At 42.9% G+C, this 19836-nt stretch overlaps 1 protein-coding gene across 4 annotated transcripts in view; it reads left to right on the top strand.

Moving 5' to 3' along the window:
* Nucleotides 1-19836, top strand: part of LOC138835940 (N-acetyllactosaminide beta-1,3-N-acetylglucosaminyltransferase 2) — a 179742-nt gene that overhangs the window by 106618 nt on the left and 53288 nt on the right. The gene's annotated exons all lie outside the window — the stretch shown is intronic.

The raw sequence follows: 19836 nt of genomic DNA, 5'->3' as shown, positions 1-19836 counted from the left end.
GGTTGAGGGTATTTGGCTGGCTAGTAGGCTGATAGTCCTTCAATCAAGGCAGCCAGGACTCCAGGGGAGAGCCTGAGAAATGCCAATTAGGAAATCATATGCTCCAGCCGCCATCATCTTAGCATACTTAAGGGGGAAATAAACATTAAAAATGGTGCTTACATGGGGCACTGGTAGCTCCTGTAATTCTAGCTACTCAGGAGGCTGAGATCTGAGGATTGTGCATGGTTTGATGTTACCCCAGGCAATAGAGTCCGTTGAGACTCTTCTCTCCATTTAACCACTATTTTGACAGCTGTGGCTTCAAGTGGTAGAGCACTAGCCTTGAGCAGAAAAAGCTCGGGGACAGTGTCCAAGCCCTGAGTTCAAGCCCCAGGACCTCTCCCTCCCTCCCCCCCCCCCAAAAAAAGTACTTACAATCCAAAAGTTGGTGGCTTACACCAATCATAGCTACTCAGGAGGCTGAATTCTGACATGGTTCAAAGCCAGCTGGGCAGGAAAGTCTGTGAGATTCATTTCCAATTAGCCACCAGAAAACTGTAAGTGGAATTGTAGCTCAAAGTGGTAGAATGCTAGCCTTGAGCACAAAAACTCAGGAACAGCACCCAGGCCCTGAGTTCAAGCTCCACAACCAATCCCCCCCCCAATGATGCTTATAATTAATATTAGCAGAGCTTTAGTAGTATTTTATAGTACTCTCCATTGCTCAGCTCCTGTCCAAGTGCCCCCAAGGAGAGGTAGGTACTTTCTATCTAATTTAACAGTAAAGGATGCCTAAAATCTAGAATCCTAAAGGGATTCTAGAATATTCCCTGTTTAGTTTTGCTTCAAGGATCCTCCTTGGCCATTCCTGTAGTAGATCAGTAGGACATTGGCAAGCTATTATCCATTGAGACAACATAAATGTCTGCAAACTAAAAACTTTGGTAATATCAGAAAAAGCTTCAGGAAGAGCTCAGTGGGTAAGAGAACAAAGTGTTTGCTTTTCAAGTGTCCTGGAGCTTTTAAAGCGTATCTGTTATTGTAGATAGATAAGTGGGCCTAAGTAGGAACAAGAAAATGCCTTGTGGTGCAAGATTATATTCTGAAACCCTGATGGCCCACACCCTGAAACAACAATTAAGATAATGGCAGGAGACTCTGCTTTTATGGAGACCACTCCATAGCAAGGTTAAGTGAGTGAGGACAAGGAGGATCAAATGTGCAGGTGTAACCCTCCCATATCAGCCTCTGCTCAGTGTCCAGAGTATTTGGGAAGGGCCAGGAGGGCCTCAATTTCTCGAGACCTAGTGACCCCACCCTATTGGACAAAACTCCAATTCCCACAGCTCTACTTTCCTGAGCTGTTCACCTCACCCTTTGAGCAGGATGAATTCTATTTTCCCAATAAGTCATTTTTTACTATGTTCTTTCTTTTCAAGTGTTTTTTTCTTTTTTAAATTCTGCTGTACCTGGACATAACATCTAAGAACGGAAGAACCTCTGTAACACCCCAACCATTGGTAAGCATATCGGTAGGTTTTATTAGAGTCAATTTGACTATCTTGAAGAAAAAGATCCCAGGACCTAGCAAAAGTGTATTTCCTACTCATAGTAGAAGTTTATTGCAGTTGCTGTTGGTGCTCTGTTCCCCTGTCTTCCACCTCCTCCTGGAGACCTAGGCTGATGCGCAGCTGCTCTCTGCATGGCTAGTGTCCATGGCAAGCTTACTCAGCAATCATACATTTGGCTGTCAAATGACACATTATGACTCCTGCTTTTTTGGGGGGGGGTCCGGTTGTGGGGTCTGAACTCTGGGCTTGGGCACTGTCCCTCAGCTCTTCAGCTCAAGGGTAGCACTCTACCACTTGAGCCACAGTGCCACTTCCAGCTTTTTCTTTTTGCTTATGTGGAGCTGAGGAATTGAACCCAGGGCCTCAGGCATGCAAGGCAAGCACTCTACCACTGAGCCACCTTCCCAGCCCTATGACTCCTGCTTAAGAAAAGATTGGCCAGAATTGTTCACAAGACTCTGTACAACCACAAACGTACCAAAAATACAAACCAGAATGGGACAAAACCAAAAATATGTGTGTGATTAGCACACATGGATGATCTTAGATGTTTACTTAGTGTTTTACAATGTTTATGAAGTACTCCTCAAAAGGCTTGTGTGTTAGAGACTTGGTCTTCAGCTGGTGGAGTAGGTCACTGAGAGGTTCAATTGTGAAGGCTCTGACCTAATGAATGAATCCTTTGATGGACTCATAATCTGATGGCCTTATTGGGAGGTGGTTAGAAGTAGGAGGTGGGGCTTGGTTGGATGAAGGTCACTATGGGCATGACTTTGAAAGGTACACTGTGTCCCTAACCCTTTCCTGTCTCAGCTTCCTGGCTGTTATAAGGTGACAAACTTTGTACCACTACAACATTCAGTCATGACGTTCTGCCTCATCACCAACCAGAAACAACAGAGCCTGCCTACCATGGACTGAAAAATCTTTGAGTTATGATCCAAAACGAATCTTTTCTCCTGTCAGTTGATCTTCTCAACCATTTGGTCATAGTAACATAAAACAGACTGATACACTTTAGTAACCTCATGATGTAAGTTTTGGAAAATATTCTTTGTTTTCAAAAGTACAGGGTAGGCAGAAATAGCAGAAGAACTTGTTTCAACCAACTTCCCACTGACCACAACTAGAAAAAGTGGAAATAGGTGTGGAAAATTACCAAGAGATTGAAAACCAGACAGGCCTTGACCCAGGGAAGCCAAGAGAGGTGAGCATCAGGTTGGCTCTGCTTTTCCTCTCAGGTATTGATTACTCAAAAGTGGGCAGATGATACCATTTCATACCCATTCGGATGGCTGCTCTTGAATGGAACAGGAAATAACAAGTATAGATGAGGATGCAGAGAAAATTGGAATCCTTAGGTGTTTTTCTTGGGAATGTAAAATGGTACAGCTACTGCAGGAAAACAGTATGTCAGCTCTCAAAAAAAATAGACATAGAAATACCATGTGATTCAACAATTCCACTACCAGGTTTATGCCCTAAAGATCTAAAAGATAAACAACAACAACAAAAAAGGACTCAGATAAACATACATGTATGTTTGTAACCCAAAGGAGTAGAAACAATCCCACTGTCTATGAATGGATGAATAGATAAACAAAATGTTTAAGATATTTAGAAATAGATCCATAGACTAGAACTAACTAGTGGCAGAGGTGGGTTAGGGAGGGGAAGAGGCAATAGGATGTTGTTTAATGAGTTTTAGCTTGGGATGATTTTGGAGATGGTTAAAGGTAATGAATGATAGAACAACAAGGTGCCACTGAATTTATACGCTTAAAATCGTTAAAATGATCAATTTTGTTATCTATATTTCAATAATACGCACAAGTGGTAGATGAAAGGCTTTTAAACAATCTTATGTGACAGAAATGGGGTTTACGACCAGCCAAGAAGGAAGGACTCAGAAAGCTACATGTCAGTAACTTCCTAATTTTCATCTGTGTTTGAACCTTATTAACTTTTGACATGGAATGTGACCCACATTTTTCCCAGCCATTCAGATTAGCCTTTACTTAAATATTCAAAGAAAATAACCTGGTCTGAGGCTAGAGTTTCACCTCTCTCTCAGATATTGTTAAGGATGCTGGATTCACACTATTGCTATGGTTTAAGTGTGCCCCCCTCCCTCCCAAAAAAGATATATTGGAAACTTAATTCCCAAAGTGTCTGGCTCATGAGTGTTCTACCCTCATTAATGGATGAATATGGATAAAAGAACTACAAATCGCACCGCCCCATGTGATATTTTCCACCATGTTGTGATACAGCAAGAAGGTCTTCATCAAACATGGCCTCTCAATTGCAGATTTTCCATGGGCTTCCTAGACTCCTGAATCAAAAGCCAAATACATTTCTATTCATTATAAATTGTCCTGTCACTGGTACTGGTTTAGCAAGACAAACAGATCAAGACACTAAAGGTTTCTGGAATCCTTTAACTCCCCTTTGCTCCCAACTTCTCCTGGATCCTTCTTTGTTCTCACAGGTTGTACACACTCCTCTGAGGAGGTTTGTTTCCAAACAGGGACTTTCATGTCATTTCCAAGACAGAGCCATCTGGAGAGAAACTGGCTAGGATTTTTTTTTTTTTGGCCAGTCCTGGGGCTTGAACTCAGGGCCTGTGCATTGTCCCTGGGCTTTTTTTTTTTTTGTATATATTTTTTATTGTAAAAATACTGTACAGAGGGGTTACAGTTACATGAGCAAGGTAATGAGTACATTTCCTGTTGAGCGTTATTACCTCCTTTGTTTTTCCCCTACCATCCCTTCCTTCCCCACCTCCTCAATTCTTCCCTCCTCCTTGCCTGTGCTTCTTTTGCTCTACCACTTGAGCCACAGTGCCACTTCTGGCTTTTTCTGTTTATGTGGTACTGAGGAATCGAACCCAGGGCTTCATGCATGCTAGGCAAGCACTCTACCACTAAGCCGCATTCCCAGCCCCCTGGCCATGATGTTTAATGAACTCTACTGCAGGCCTGATGATCTTTGTAAGGAAAGGCTTTTTAATTGGAAGAGATGAGCCTCATTTAGTACTTAGTACTGAAAGTTTCCTAAACTTCTTGTTCATATCAATGTCAAGGTAGACCCAGAAGTCTCAATATCCAGTCCAAAGGCTCTTCTCTGAATCTCTAGGCCCTAGTAATGGCACATACACAGAAAAATACACCAGCCTCCTCAAATGTGACTAGGCTAGGTATTCCAGGCTGACTTTGAACTTGTGATCCTCCTGCTTCAGCCTCCCGATTTCTGGGGTTATAGATTTATACTACATACTTTTCTTGAGATATGCATGTTAATAAATGTCTAGGCAGGTGGCATGCACCTATAGTTCCAGCTACTCAGGAAACAGAGGTCAGGGGATAGTTCGAGTCCTGGAGTTCAAGTTCAGTCTGGGCCACAGAGTAAGACATCTCTTTTTTTTAAAAAAAGGTGGGGTTTTTTTTTTTGCTTTTTTTTTTTTTTTTTTTAGGTCTGAAAACTTCTGCTTTGTTCCCCCTCACCGCCCCCTCCTCCCATGTTAATTTGTGTTTTGTAATAGGGTCTCTAACTGGGAATCTAGAAGGGTAGAAGGAAAATACTTTTTCCCTTCCTATAGCCACTAAAATATTCAATGACCTACTGATGGCTCTTAAGCTGTACTCTGGAAAACAATGTACTAAACACAACCCTACCCCCTTCACTTCCTTCCCAGCCTAAGAGTGTTTGGTAATGCCTTAATACCTGCAAAGCATGTTTTAAAGCATACATTATCCCACTTAATCCTGACATAACCCTGAGGTAGAAATAATAACTCGCTTTTTATAGATGAGTACAGAAGTTCAAGAAATGCCACCCTAAAATATGCCACTTTGGTCTGCTGATTTCTTTGAACTGGGGCACTTGCAGGGGGAGGAGGGGGGAGATGCAGGCAGGAGCTTTCTCTGAGTTCCCTTTATCTGCTTAAGAGGAGATTCCAGAAGGAATTCAGTTGTCATGAATCCTCTCCTGGGAATCTTATCAACCAGGGAAGATAACTCAGATCACAGGAAGAGAGGAGACCGGAATTTGATGTCTGGCTTGACAATCACCTATTTTGAAGGCTGCTTAGAGACACCTTTTATCTCTGGAGAGACTAGGTACACAACAAGACAACCTTTATTCACCAACCAAATTCCTCCCCTGACCCTCCCTTAACGCTCACATCCCTCTTCTATTCTGTTACTCGGGATGATATATCCACTTTGGACCCTTCTTTAAAATCTTATATTTTAGCTAGGTGTGGTGGTGCACACCTGTAATCTCATGTCTCTGGAGGCTGAGACAGAATGATCTAGAGAGTTCCTGTGCTACATTAAGACTGTCTCAAAACCAGCAAAACAAGACAAAATAAAACAACAAAAATCTATTTTGGGGGACTCCTGTGCCTTGGAGCATAATTAAATATTTTTTCTCATGCTAATCTTTCTATGTCCATTTTATTTATAACCCAGCAAAAAATCCAGGAAGGTGGAGGGAAGCCAATGTTCATTCCCTTACCTGAGGAAAAGAAGACCAAAATGGAGCGGCTTGCCCAAAGTCATGCAGACAAAACCGGAACAGTTTGGACACAGATCTGCAATTTATATCCAGTGCAGTTTGTCGATTTGAACTTGGCATACCTACCTGTCCTCCCTCTACCCTTCTCTAGTGCAAGTGGATTGTAGAGCAGGTGAGCCCTCTGCAGAGAGCTGTGTGCTACCCCACCAGTCCCAAAGGCAAGAGGCCCTTGCTCTTGCCTCAGGCTTCATGCTGGCTAACCTTGAGTTTGAGCTTGCTGCTAATTGTAGTGGAAGTGTTTAGCCCTACTCTTGGCTGAAGATAGAAAAGACATAGTCAGGTGTCTTAGTTCATTCAGGCTACTGTAGCAAAATATTGTAATCCATAACATAAATAACATAAATTTAACGGAAGAAATCTGAGATGAAGGGTGAGGCAGATTCAGTGTCTGGTGAGAACCGGCTTCCTGGTTCATGGAAGGCACCTTCTTGCTGTGCCCTCACGTTCTGGAAGGGCAAGGCTGTTTTCTGGGTTATTTTAAATTAGGGCACTAATTCTTATTCATGACAGCTCTGCCTTTATGACCTGACCACTTGCCTCCCAGGGCCCTGCCTCCTAACACGGTCATGCTATCACCTTGCAGTTAGGGCTTTAACATGAATTTGGAGCAGAACAGCAGCACCCAGGAAGCTATGCCAGGAAAGAAGCCATGGGCTATAGTGCCTGAGCAGCTCTGAGGAGATGTGAGCTGGCTGAGGAGGAAGAGAGAGACTTGGGCAGAGGAGACACTGAGACTGTCCACTGAATGAATGAATGAATGAATGATGGGATGGGGGTATTACATATCACCTGCAGGGCCTGGGCAAAAGAAGAAAGATCATGGAGTTAGAACACATGACTGTTAACATTCAAGTTCAAACCCTGTCTTTCCTTCCTTTGGCAATTCTGCTTCCTTGGGCTTTTGACATGGCACAGAATTTAGTAGGGTTTAAAAACCTTTCAGTTGGCTGAGTGCTGCTGGCTCATGTCTGCAATCCTAGCTACTCAGGAGGCCGAGATCTGAGGATCCCATTTCAAGTCAAACTGGACAGACAAATCTGAGAAATTCTTATTTCCAGTGAACTAGCAAAAGGCTAGAAGTAGTGTATGGCTCAGGTGCTAGAGTGCCAGCTATGAGTGCAAAAGCTGAGTGAGAGCTTGAGTTCCTGAGTTTGAGTCCCAACATGTACGTGCACACGCACATACACACGCACAGGCACGCACAGGCACGCACATGCACACGTGCATGCACGCAGGCACACATGTGCCAGAAACTCAGAATCAGAGAGAGGCCAATGATGCAGTCCCAACTCCAGGCCAAGGCTGAAAAGCCCCTAGAGGCTTGTTGGTGCCAATTCTTGTTCAAAAGCTGAAGAACTTTGGGTGTGAAGCCCACAGATAAGAACAGCAGCAGAATGAGCCTATTCAAGAAGACGCATTGAGTGCAGAACTAAATTTCCCCTTCTCCCTCTATCTCTTCCATCTGGGTTCCCAGCTTATTGGCTAGGGCTGCCCATGTCCAGGGAGGGTCTTCCCACTCTGTTCATTGACCCACAGGCATTCTTCTCTAGAAATATCCTCCAGATATAAATATCCTCAGATTATTACTGAGGGGCTCCAGGAAAGTTTTTATTGCTATTTTCACTTGCGAAGAACAATCTGGCCACCATAAGGTCACTGTTTTCTTAATTCTATTAATTCTTGTCATAAGATTTTCTATCCATCAGCCCTGTCCTTTCTAGAATCTGCAGTGATGATGGGGGGGGGAGAGACACAGAGTGAAGCAGACAGGTATTGTAGTACCCCGATTTCCCAACAAGACACCCCAACACTTGGTCAATTAGGCTAGGAGTCTTGATTGCTACGTGGAATGCAGCCCCGAAATGCGGACCTGCTGGGTATTTAAAGGTGCAAACCACACATAGGTAGTGTTTTTGAAATAAGGCGGAGCAAGCAAGCTGGGGTACAGAAGCAAGAATTAAGGGGTTATGCTTGCATTCCCTCTCACCCATTTCTCGGATTCTGCGGAGGTCAGGCTTGATTCCGGTTATTCAGGTCACTGTGCCTTCTGCGTTGCCCCTGGAGAGTCCCCGTGGAAGACACTGATTGTTTTACTACTACTTACTGAATTCCAGTAACCTGGTGTTTAACTTGCCAATCTACTTCAAGCCTTTATCTTTGGAATTTTTCCTTTTAATGACTATCCTGGAGTTTTTCTCCACAGAGAGATCCTGCCCTTCAAGTCTGGCCCTATCCTTACTCACTTTGCAAATTTCAGTAAATGCCAGGCCTCAGTTTGTCCCATTCCGAGGGTGTGTACTTCTGTTTCTCAGGTTACCTGGGACTTGACTCGTTTGTCCCAGTTAAATTTCATTTTTCCTTGGTCTAATAATATTCGTTTAATTTAGCCTGGTTCTAACAGTATAAAATGGAGGCAGGGAATGTCATGCATTTATTTTATTTTTATTTATCTTTTGGACATTTCAGGCCCAAGTAAGGAGTCTGTGCTTTTCAGCAAAAACCAGTTTCTTAGCATGTGTTATAGACACATTTGGAAGTATACATTACTAATTTTCTGGACATCTCTTAATCCAGTCGAGTTGATAACCAGATTGACTGTCCCAGGGGGCTGCTTTGTGTAGAGAATGAGACACCTGACTCAGGGACTAAAAATGAAGTCATCTAGCACTAAGCCTTGATGTCAAACTCTGGAGGATAAGAGAATTTGGACATTTGAACTTGGGAATCTGAGGAGCTGGGAACATGCTCTGAGACAGGAGGCCTGGCCTGGTAATTCAGGTTCTCTTGGATTCCTGTGCATTGAAATCATTAAAACAAACTCCTCCCAGTTACTTATTTGCTCTTTGGGGAAGCCAAGGAGTTAACTTTAGGACATCTTTAGCCTTTATTGGTAAAGGGGCCTTAAGTAAGGCAGGAAGCTTCCCTGAAGGTTTCGTTAGGGGCCACTTGACTGCCCTAGGTGCTGGACCTCCATCTGAGAAATGGCCAAGAGGGGACCAGTGAAGCCTGCAGTGGGTCTCTGCATCCAGGGAACTAGCAGTTCCCATGTGCCATTGTGTAAATGAAGCAGAAATAACATGAGTTCCATCGAATGTGGTTATGCTCCCAAGTCTGTAATTAGCAGAATGATGTGAATTATTCCCTAAACAAAGGCCAGGAGAATAGTTGAACAATCTCTGTTTTATCTGAATACTAAATAACTGTGTTTGGAGCTGTATCTGGTTCCATGGTCCTTCTCACATATGTTCCCTTTTCTCTTGTTTTGCTCCTGCATCAGTAACCTAAGGCGAGAGGAATCATGTCCTCTTCCCATTTACCTCTGGCCAGGCCAATCATATGGCTTCCTTTTCTAGTAACTTCCGAGAGAACAGGGAGGGAGTGGTTCTGTGTGTGTGTGTGTGTGTGTGTGTTTAACACTGAGCATCATTGTTGGGGCTCAGAGAACCATACCCCTCAAAAGGGGGCATTTGGTAAAGCTTGTCTTGTTTCTACACACCCAAGCATAGGCAGAGATATCCTTATCTGTTGTAATGGCAACCACCAAAGGAACACAATTCTTTCCACCCCCATCCTGAAATTCCATTACCTGTCACAACCACATCTGGGCACTCCCTTACAATTTCCAAAGACAGTTTTCTTACATGTACATTTCTGTCAGAACCATTCATTCTCCTAACTGTCATTTTCAACCTCTCAAAATTATCTATATTCCCCATTCTCCCCTCCCTACAATGTAAAAAAAAATGTATACACTTCTGAATGATGGACTAGTGGGTTATTACACTCCTATAATTTTCCCTATGTCCTTTTTTGTTATTGTTGTTGGTTGTGGGGCCTGAACCCAGGCCTGGGTGCTGTCCCTCAGCTCTTCAGCTCAAGGCTAGCACTCTACCACTTGAGCTATAGCGCCACTTCCTGCTTTTTCTGCTTATGTGGTGCTGAGGAATCGAACCCAGGGCCTCATGCATGCAAGGCAAGCACTCTACTTCCCAGCCCTCCCCATGTCCTTTTGCACATTAAATTTGTGTCTTTTTCTCCTATTAAGTCTTTGTTAGTTTATTCCAAAATACATTCAGAGGATAAAGGGGAGATTTCCCCCACTCCCACTAAGTTCTCCATGAATGAGTGTTGAAACTGAGCTAAGCTGCAGCTTGTGATAAATACTTGAGGTAAGAGGTGGATTTCTTCACTCTTTATTCGCTAACACCTATTACATAGAAGGCATAGTGGTGAGTCTTTAGTATTCAGTAGCAAATGAGGTAGATAGAGTTTTTATCTCTACACACCTTATATTCTGGGGAAAGGCAGATAAAAACATAGTAAACAGCAAAGTCATAATGAGTTATAATGGAAAAGCAAAAGGGAAAGAGGTCTGATTGAAATACAATAGTCAAGTGGCGCTGTAGCTCAAGTGGTAGAGCGCTCGCCTTGAGCTGAAGAGCTGAGGGACAGCGCCCAAGCCCAGAGTTCAAGCCCCACGACTGACAAAAAAATAAAATAAAATGAAATACAATAGTCAAGGCAGGCTCCTATGAGGAAATGACAACTGTTAAGGAGGAAAATTTTTTCTTCTACCCTTTGAATTAAACTGACACTAATCAGGAAGTCGAAGTAATTTTATTCCTACATAAGGACATTTATGGAAGAAAGTGACTCAAAAAGCTTGTGGTTCATATCCATAATCCTAGCTACTCAGGAGGCTAAGACCTAGAGAATCTCAGTTTGAAGCCAGCCTAGGCAGAAAAGATCACAAGACTCCATCTCCAAAATAACCAGCAAAACCACATTTTTTCTAGTCAGTAGAATATAAACATAATCATCTTTCCAGCATTGTATAACTTGCTAATATGGATGGACATCAATTCATTTAACTGTCTCCCTATTAAGCATATTTAGATTGTTACTATTCCTTCCCTCCTTCCTTTCCTCCTTCCTTCCTTCCCTCTTCCCTTCCTTCTTTCCCTCCTTCCCTCCTCCCTTCCTTCCTTCCCTCCCTCTTTTCTTCCCTCCCTCTTTTACTCTCCCCTTTCTTTTATTCAGAGTCTTGCTATGTAACCTAGATTGGCCTTGAACTCTCCTTCCTCAGACTCCAGGGGAATGTGATTTCAGGCATGAACCACCATGCTCTGCTTCACTTTTTCTTATTTTTGAACAGTTACTCTTATCTATTGGTCCTTTTATTTCTATATTGAGTTAATATATCAAGAGATAAGCAAATTTAAACTTTAAGAATTTGCTCTTAATATAATTCATAGGCAAATCTCTCAAGTAAGGCCCAAACATTTCTTCAAGCTGGGGCTAGGGCAATGGTGCCTTCAGACCACCAGGCTTCTGTTCCAGCTCCCAACATTTTAGAGAGATTTGCATTTCACAAATATATTTTTTTAAAAAGAAACCTATTTCAGGCTTGTGGGAACTTTTGTTACCTGTACAAAAGCAGTTGTCACAGTCATAGTACAACTGGCAGCCATGGATATTAATGTTCTTGTTCAACACTCACACTTTATTTATTTATTTACTTTTTGTTGGCTGTGGGGCTTGAACAAAGGAGCTAGGCACTGTCCCTGAACTTTTCCCTCGAGACTAGCACTCTACCACTTTGAGCCACAGCACCACTTCCAACACCCACATTTTCCTAGCACTTACAAAGCTGCTGGATCTAAATGCTATGAGAGTTTGTAGGTTGGAAATAGCCCCTGCTTTGGAGGGAAAAAGGAATGTATGTCTTCTCAGAAAGGGTGAGTTTAATCAGTCCTGGCATAACCAACTATGTTTCTCACTAGTGCCCAGTGCCCATCTTCTTCTCTTGTTCTAATTTGTGCTTCTGGAGACATTCATGAATGAGTACAGTGTTAACAACAGTTGCAAGTGGTGTATGCGTCAGTTGTCTACTGCTATGTAACAAACCACAGTGAAATTTGGTAGCTTAAGATCACAACAACTTTTAAAGTAAATAAATAACTAAGCCCAGTTATAACGCTGGGCTCAGCTATGCTGATTCCCTTTGGGGTCACTTACATGGCTGCGGTCAGCCAGCAGCTAACCGGATTGATGGTCCAAGATGGCTTGATTCACATGTTTGCCAGCAATGATGGCTATTGGCTGGGATACCCTGTTTTTTTTTTGTTTTTGTTTTTGTTTTCCTCCAGATGATCTTTCCTCCTCTAGACTAGGTGGAGGTTTTTCACTTAATAGTAGAAATGCTTAAAGAGGGCAAAAGCAATCAAGCAACATAGCTTCTTAGAAGCCATGGCAATTGCAATGTTACTTGGGTTTTGTTTTATTGAGCAAATTAAGTCTTCAGGGATTCCCAGATACAGGGGTGTGGGGAGTAGTATGCAGACTCTGTGTTTTGATGGGAGGTATGGCAGACATCAGATTGCAAGCAGCCAGGTACAAGAAGGGATGATCTGTTGAAGATCATAGATCACAATATACCATCACATCCTAGGAATATTTAGCCTTAGAAAAGAATTCATATTTGTCTTACATTTCTAATTATGCAATTAAGAATGTGAGAGGTAAATCCATTTTTGTTTTGCTCCTTAAACAGACATGAAAATTTCAGAATTTTGAATTTTCAGCCTCCAGAACTATGACAAATAAATTGTGATATTTTCCTTTTTGTAATAATAGAGAATACAACCTAAAAAAATCATTCAGCTTCATTCAAGTTTGCTTTGGAGTATTAATAATTTGGAATGGGGCTGGGAAGGTGGCTTAGTAGTAGAGTGCTTGCCTTGCATGCATGAGGCCTGAGGTTCGATTCCTCAGCACCACATAAGCAGAAAAAGCCGGAATTGCCACTGCGGCTCAAGTGGCAGAGCGCTTGCCTTGAGCTGAAGAGCTGAGGGACAGGGCCCAGGCCCAGAGTTCAGGCCCCACTACCGACACACACACACAAAATTGGAATGGCTCAGAAGAAAAACAACTTTATTTTGCAAACTCTTAGATCCTTGGGAATGGGTACGAGAGGAGCTGGCATCAATTAAGAAAATAGGACAGTCGATGTAGTATGGAAAAAAGCCTCCAAAGGAAAAGTATTCAGGAAGGCAGTTTTAAAATTTGCAATTGGAAACATGAAAAATGAACTTCTATAGATTTGTTTTGTTTTGATCAAGTTTTAGTGACTGAAGGAAACTGAAAATGCGCAAAGAATTTATTTGTATTAAGCTCATAGCTTGAGCAGGTGGAATGCAATCCCTGCAGTTATGGTTGTTACTAATGAAGGATCTAGTTGCAGATCCAAAGAATAAGAATGCACAAGGCCCTGTTTTCACTCTGTCAACTTTGTTCCAGGGCGGTTGTGTCAATCATCCCCTTTCTCCAAGGGAGAACAGGTGGAAGCATTCTGGGAAACCTATGTCTTGTGATTTTCTTCACAAGGGACAGCCCTCTGGGATTCTGGGACCTGAGAAAAGAGCCACTAAAAAGCTCAGAATTGATAGTAGGACCCAGTGTTGGATTTTCTTGCCCTGAATCCTACAATCATCAGAACTCTATGTAGTCCATCCGCCTGAGTAGGTGCAGGCTATTTGTGTCACATCTAGAAATAAAGACAGTTGCTTTCTGTTTGCTTTTTCCTGCTGGTCATTTACCCATAGGAACCAACACAACATGGCAGCCTTGCTGGAGCTGCTTTCACCTCTTGTGGTAGTTGAGTAGCAGCACTGGAGAGACAAAGACAGCATCCCAGAATGAGGTGAAGGAGGCCCAGAGAGGCCAAGGGTTTTCTTTTTTTAATACATTTTTTTATTGTAAAAATACTGTACAGAAGGATTAAGTTACATGAGCAAGGTAACGAGTACATTTCCTCTCGAGCATTGTTGAGGCCAAGGGTTTTCATCGCCCGGTCACATAGCTACTCAGCAGCAGAACCAGAACTCTCCATTTCCAGATAAGATCTTTTCATTGTAAAGAACTGAGAATAATGGGCTGGGAATGTGGCTTAGTGCTAGAGTGCTTGCTAGCATGTGTGAAGCCCTGGGTACGATTCCTTAGTACCACATAAAAAGAAAAAGCTGGAAGTGGTGCTGTGGCTCAAGTGGTAGAGCTCCAGTCTTGAGCAAAAGAAGCTCAGGGACAGTGCCCAGGCCCTGAGTTCAAGCCCTAGGACCAGCAGAAAAAAAGAAGAAAAAGTACTGAGAATACTGAGCTGTCCTTGAGTAGAAGTGTTTTTCTTTTTTCTTTTTGTCTGTCATGGGGCCTGAACTCTGGGCCTGGGCACTGTCCCTCAGCTCTTCTGCTCAAGGCTAGCACTCTACCACTAGAGCCATAGCACCACTTGTGGGTTTTTCTGCTTATGTGGTACTGAGGAATCGAACTCAGGGCCTCATGCATGTGAGGCAAGCACTCTACCACTGAGCCACCTTCCCAGCCCTCATTTTTGTTTTTCTCTTCTTTTGTAAGATAGTTCTGGAAAGTTCACAGGCCCTAGGACCAGATGAGTTTCCTAATGAGAATACAAAGCTGGAGATATGGTTTAAGTGGTAAAGCACCTGCTTAGCAGGCATGGAGCCCTGAGTTCAAACCCCAGTACTACCTGCCCACTCCCCTGGAAAAGAAAGAAAAGAAAAAGAGAGGGAATATGAAAGAAAGTGTTAAATGAATGCAAATTTCTCCCTTCCCAGGATCCCCTCCTTCCAGAGGTAGGCCCACCCCCTACCAAACATAGCTCTACTTAATGGTAAGAAAATTATGTTTAGTTTGGATTACATTTTCTACTGCAAGTTAATTTTTTTTTGGGGGGTCTGGTCGTGGGGCCTGAACTCTGGGCCTGGGCGCTGTCCCTCAGCTCTTCAGCTCAAGGCTAGCGCTCTACCACTTGAGCCACAGTGCCACCTCTGGCTTTTTTCTTTTTGCTTATGTGGTACTGAGGAATCGAACCCAGGGCCTCAGGCATGCAAGGCAAACACTCTACCACTGAGCCACCTTCCTAGCCCCTCTGGGCATCTCTTAATCCAGTCAAGTTGATAACCAGATTGACTGTCCCAGGGGGCTGCTTTGTGTAGAGAATGAGACACCAAAAATGATGCTCAGTGTTACACACACACACACACACACACACACACACACACACACACACACACACACACACACACACACACACACACACACACACACTTTTCTACTCCAAGTTAAGGGGTCATAAAAGACCTAGCATCCTATTTGTTATGACATACGAAAAGTAAATACCTGGACTACCTTATTTATAGCAGCAAAGGTTTGGAAATAATTACATTGTCCACTAAAAGGGGACTGATGATTTATAGCGCATAACATAACAGCATTTTGGGAGGTATATAAGAAAGAAAATAAGGCCAGTTGCCAATGGCTCACACCTGTAATCTTAGCTACTTAGGAGGCTGAGATCTGAGGATTGTGCTTCAAAGCCAGACCCTGTGAGACTTTTATCTCCAATTAACCACTCAAACACCAGAAGTGGTGCTGTGCCTCAAAGTGGTAGAGTGCTAGCCTTGAGCAAAAAGAACTCAGGGACAATGCCCAGGCCCTGAGTTCAAGCTCCACAACTGACACACACAAAAGGAAATAATAAGAGCTTTATTTTTATTTATTTTGTCTATTTTTATTAGCATATATTAGTTGTACAGAAGGGGGGCAGTTATTATATACACATGTGTACAATGTATCCTGATCTCTCTCTCTCTCTCTCTCTCTCTCTCTCTCTCTCTCTCTCTCTCTCTCTCTCTCTCTGATGGTTCTGGGGCTTGAAATGAGGGCCTGAGTGTTGTTGCTCAAGGCCAGTGCTTTACCATTTGAACCATAGTTCCACTTCCAGCTTTTTGGTGGAAATTGAAGAATCTCACAGACTTTTCTGCTGTAGCTGGCTTTGAACCGCAATCCTCGGATTGCAGCCTCCTGAGTTGCTAGGATTCCAGGCATAAGCCACAGGGCCCCACCCCCTCCCTCTTCTTAAAATGATTCCAACAAGTTTCATTGTTCTGTTTTTATACATGCAAACAAGCTATTTTTAATCTATCCACCCTCATTCACCCTCCATGCTAGCCTTCCCCTCTCCAGTTGGTAGCGTACTCCCTAAATTGAGCCTGTTTTACTTTCCTCTGATTTATTTTTTAAAATATGTATTCATGGCACCATGTTTTTATTTAAAAATAATTTTTGGAAAGCTAATGATCTACAAATAGAATGCTGTGAAAAATCTCCTTTCTATTCTGACTCCTAGTCTCCAAGTTCACCTTCCTACAGGCAATCAGCATGACCTAGTTCTTCTGTGACCTTTTATAGCTCTCTCATGAACATAGAAGTATTTATACAGATGGCCAAGCCCTCCCTTGAAAAAAAAAAAAACCACAAATAAAAACTTGTACAGTGGCTCTTGCTCGTAATTCTACCTGCTCAGGAAGCTGAGATATGAAGATTGAGCTCAGGTGAATAAATCCTAAAAACTTTTATCTCCAATTATCTAACAAGAAGTTAGAAGTGGAGATATGGGGGGCTGGGAAGGTGGCTCAGTGGTAGAGCGCTTGCCTTGCATGCTTGAAGCCCTGGGTTCGATTCCTCAGCACCCATAAACAACAAAAAATGCCGGAAGTGGCGCTGTGGCTCAAATCGTAGAGCACTAGCCTTGAGCTGAAGAGCTGAGGGGCAGTGCCCAGGCTCAGAGTTCAGGCCCATGACCGGACCCCCTCCCCCCCCCCCCAAAAAAAAAGAAGTGGAGATATGGCTTAAGTAGTAGAGCATAAGGTAAGCAAGAGCTTGAAACCCTGAGTTCAAGCCCTACTACTGGCACAAAACCAAAAACAAACAAACAATAACAGAAGTATGAGAGAGTTGAGAGACCACTGCTCAGTATCTGCTTTCTTCACTTAGCATATTCATTTATTCAATGACAGTCACTATGTACCCACCATATGCCAATCACTCTAAGGCTTTAGAAATTGACATTTCTCCTTGTCCTCCTAGAACTACATTTGGGAATTTAAAATGTAAATATATTGTGGTAAGTTGTAAATGCATTGGAGAAAAATAGGACAAAGGGAATCGAGAGAGAGAGACAGAGACAGAGACAGACAGAGACAGAGACAGACAGAGAAAGAGTTGGATTGTTGCTATTTTACATAAGGTGATATGCAAAAATATACCTCTAAGTATACCTCCTAAAATGCAGAATTGTTGAGCTGAAGACAATTAAGAAGATGATAGGAAAAGCCCTTCTCCATTTTTTTTTCTTTTGTGCCAGTCCTAAAGCTTGAACACAGGTCTTGGGAACTGTCCTTGAGCTTTTGTGCTCAAGGCTAGCACTCTACCACTTGAGCCACAGCTCCACTACTGACTTTTTAGTGGTTAATTGGAGATTTCCTGCTGGTCTGGCTTTGAATCCTCAATTCTCAGATCTCAGACTCCTGAGTAGCTAGGATTACAAGCATGAGCCACCAGTGCCCGGCTTCTCTCTTCATTTCTGCCTGAAAACAAGCCACAGTTTCATAAAAACAAAAGATATCTTGGCCCTCCCTCTCTTCCAGAGCTAATGAAAGACAACTTTAAACCCTGGTGGGTCTGGAGAGAGTAGCAGAGGCATCTACAGCAACGAGCTTTAATAACCAGTCTTTATTGGCCATTTATTTGCCTTTCCACAGGTTCTGCTCCTTTTTCTTTGTCTTGTCACCAGTCTAAAAATGTACTGCTCTTTGTTGAAGATGTTACATAAGCTGCAATTCAAAGCCATCGCTCAAGACTGCTTTGCTCCCTGGTGTCTCCTATGTGTCTATGAAATATACATGTTCTGATTCTTTTTTTTTTTCTTGTTAAGTTTGCCTTGGGTACAGGAGTCTGCTCTAATTAAGAACCCAGGAGAGACGAAGAGAAAGTTATTTTTCTGCTTGTCAGTGGTCAGTGACAGACTTGGCCAAGATCTGAAGCGAGGAGTGAGCCAGGCACGGACTGGAGTGGAACACTGAACCATGTGAAGCAGAGTAGTACTTACAAGAAGGCCCCAAGCAACCATGGTGGCTAGAAATGAGATATATATTCAACTAAGCTGTCTCCAGTTATGGAGATGTAGGAGGACACTTCTGTTCTTTTGTGATTGCAATACCATCTCGAATGTTTTTCACATGCACAAATTATCTGTGAAATTAACTCCCAAAAGGACAATAGCCAATCAACAGTCTGTGTACTCTTATTTTTTCATATATGTTACTAAGCTGTCACCCATAAAGAAGGGATAATACTTTTGCTGTATTGCCAAGAATATATTGATTTAAAAAAATTCATTCAACCAATTTTTGAGGTGGCTCATGGACTAAGTACTAGTGTAAGCAATCAGCTGGCTGGGGTTCTTTTGTTCTATCAAGTTAGGCATATAAACAGGCAAGGAAAAGTGCTCTTGAATGCCCAAGGCTTGGGGCTGGACTGACTTCAAGCCCCGAGAACCAGGAACTTGTTGCTTCAGATTTTAGTGGCCAGAGAATTATGACTTTTGGCACTCAGGCTGGAGGCTTATCACCCTAGGCTGTGCCCATGAATGGAAGTGACACTTGGCAGCTGCTATAATACTTGATTGGGCAGCAGTGGGCAATGACAGCGGACTGCCACACGCAGCTGCAGGAAATGCCATCTAGTGTTACGGCTCTTGTATAGGCTTCAGGGGCCAGGACTCTTCCTCCTACAGTAGCAAATGTTACCGTTCTTGGCCTAGGACAAGTGGTGGCTAGTGTTAGAGCTCTTGGGCCTGGGGTATCTGAGACTCTTGACACTTAAAGCTTAGCAACTATTCCAGTGATGAGGGCCTATAATTGCCTTTCTCTGGCTGTCTTTACGGCCTCCTGTCTTTCTTCAGTTTCAGCTCTCTGCCCCCCACTGCTTTCTTTGTCTCTCAGCTCTGCCATTTTTGCTCCCTGTCATTTTTTTTACCTGCCCATTCTCTGCAACTCTTCAGTACCTCTTGTTGTTGCCACCAGTGCTGCTGTCTAGTGTTAACTAGCTTTCATTGTGTTACTAGCTTAGCTCACTTCACTAGTAATGAAGATCAAAATTGGACAAGAAAAGACATTGAACAGGGAAATGGGTGGACCAAGAACAAATCATGTTAAGTGAGGTGAGCCAAGCTCAAAGAAGCAAAGGGCACATGTTTTCTCTCATATGCAGAAGCTTGATCTAAAACACACTGGGACATAATAACTTACACACGTCTTTAAGTATTCGCACAGTGAGACAAAAGGAGGATACTCTTAGGAGCAGAACAGAAAGGCACGATGCCTATGTGCATCTGATCATATACAAAATAATACAAAAAAGTCCAGGAAATGGAAGCAAGAGGTTTTTTTTTCTTTTTTGCTGTTTTTGTTTTCTTTCCTTTTTATTCTGTTTGTTCATTTATGTCTTTGAGAGTTAAGGGGAGGCACAGAAATAGAGGGACAGAGGGTGGACAAATGCAGCAATAGTATTCACTGGACACTGTGTTATTGTGGGTGAGGGTGGGAGGGAAAAACTGGGAGAGAGCAAGGGAAGGGGTGACATTATCCAAAAAGAAATGTACTCTTTACTGGACTTACATCACTGTAACCCCTCTGTATATCAATTTTTTTTGGGGGGGGATCAGTTGTGGGGCTTGAACTCTGGGCTTGGGTGCTGTCCCTGCGCTCTTCAGCTCAAGACAAGTACTCTACCACTTGAGCCACAGCGCCACTTCTGGGCTTCTAGTGGTTTATTGGATATAAGA

This window comes from Dipodomys merriami, unplaced genomic scaffold (assembly GCF_024711535.1).
Source record: "Dipodomys merriami isolate MVZ:Mamm:240054 unplaced genomic scaffold, mDipMer1.0.p SCAF_242, whole genome shotgun sequence".
Taxonomy (NCBI): Eukaryota; Metazoa; Chordata; class Mammalia; order Rodentia; family Heteromyidae; genus Dipodomys; species Dipodomys merriami.
Note: the sequence above shows the minus strand (reverse complement) of the source record. Positions and strands in the feature narration are given on the sequence as shown.